The sequence below is a fragment of the Microtus ochrogaster genome, chromosome 22, assembly GCF_000317375.1.
Source record: "Microtus ochrogaster isolate Prairie Vole_2 chromosome 22, MicOch1.0, whole genome shotgun sequence".
Lineage (NCBI taxonomy): Eukaryota > Metazoa > Chordata > Mammalia > Rodentia > Cricetidae > Microtus > Microtus ochrogaster.
The window spans coordinates 12,073,504-12,075,277 of NC_022023.1; positions in this window are offsets into that span (position 1 = coordinate 12,073,504).

Consider the following 1,774-nt stretch of genomic DNA (forward strand, 5'->3'; position numbering starts at 1 on the left):
GCTGGCCTCGAACTCACAGAGATCCGTCTGCCTCTGCCTCCCAAGTGCTGGAATTAAAGGCATGTGCCACGACCACCCGGCTTCTTATTATTCTCAAAGACATATTATTTTTAATCATGTGTATGTGTGAGTACATGCGTGTGCGTGTGGGCATCCTAGTCCAGAGGTGTTGGACTTCCTGGAGCTGGAGTTACAGGTGGTTGTGAATCATGAATGTGGGTCCTGGGAACTGAACTCAGTCCTCTGGAAGAGCAGCCTGGATCCTAATTGCTAGCCGGCTTTCTAGCTCTCTCTTTTTAAACTCAGGCCTGCTTCGGGTGTTTCCCCAGGACCTGACGTGAGCAGGTGTCATGTGGCAAGCAGCCACCTACCATATGGACAGTACAGCCTCAGAAGAGAGTAGAGGTTTGCCCTCCTACCAATAATTTGCTTCCTTCCTCTGCATTGTGCCGCTGACCTCCAGGGATCTGAGGAAATCTAAGGCTTTGTCATAATTCGGAAGCCCCTGTGATGGCAGAACACATCACCGGTGAGACCACTGTCGTGTAGAAATGACTAAGGCGGCTCTAACTTTGGCGGCAGAGTTCGGGGATTCCCTGGCTCTAATCCCAGCCTCTCTGAAACACCTTCAAATGATGGCATTTGTAGATTTCTCACGGGGGCAGACTGTTCTCATTAGAAGATCCCACTACACAGCCTATGGGTGGGTGTGTTCTTCAGTCAACTAAACGGGCACGTTAGGGACCTGGCCAGTTGTCCTGCTCAGTGACATTTTCGGAATCTCTGACGCGCAGTGGGATCTCTGAAAGCGCCGGAGCAGAGGGAGGGGCTTAGGATCCTGCTGTCTTCCGTGGCGCTCACCTGGACGGCTGAGTACCCAGCTGGCTCTCAGCCAACACTGTCCTGCGAGAAACTTTTCAGGGCCAAGGGATCTAAGCTTAAAGAACATCTCTGGAAAGACAAGAGCTTCCGAGCGTGTGGGAACGGCAGTGCGGAAGGAACGTCCTACAACTGCCTTGACCGGCGTCAAAGTATTCCTCGATTTCTGCTGCGGCGCCACAGTGCCACCTCCTGGATGTAAACGGAAAATTCTGAGTTTTTTAAGTCCTCATCACATATATTAAAATGATTTGAATTTGGGGTCATGGCAGGTTCTAAATACTTATATATTCTGCCCTACAGTTAAGGAACTACTTAAGCAAATCCTCGAAAACTCGAGATAGAACATTGTAGTTCACAGCCTTAGAGAACCTTCTAAAATTCCTATCTTTGGCTTTTTAAAGCCTTAAACACCTGCCAAGTTCCCACTTGGGTCCTCTGATTGTCTCTCTGTCCTCGAGCCAAAGGAAAGATATGGAATGATTCCCAGAAATCAGAAGCCCAAAGTGTGCCTCTCCCTCCTGAGCAGGATGAGCCCCACTTTTTCCTTTCCCACTTTCTGCTCATGTACGGTGGGAGAACCCAAGTTCCTACAGCCGTGCAGGGGAGACTGTCCCTTCTGGTGGAAGTGAGGGTGACAGATGAGGGGCTACAGCATCACCTTGACACTGGTCCTCGGTTACCTCAGACCTCATTTACAGCGCTGGCAAAGCCAGGGTCCCCAGGCTAGCACGGGATAAGAACAGCGGTGCCATTGCATAGACTGTGGGTATCTGCCTCTCAGAATGAACTGGGGGCAGATCAGGTTAGAATCCTACCTGGAAAAGGCTAACAGAGGCTGGATTTTGTGTCCTTGTTCCTGGCTCTACTTCAGTATTCTTTTTTTTTTTTTTTT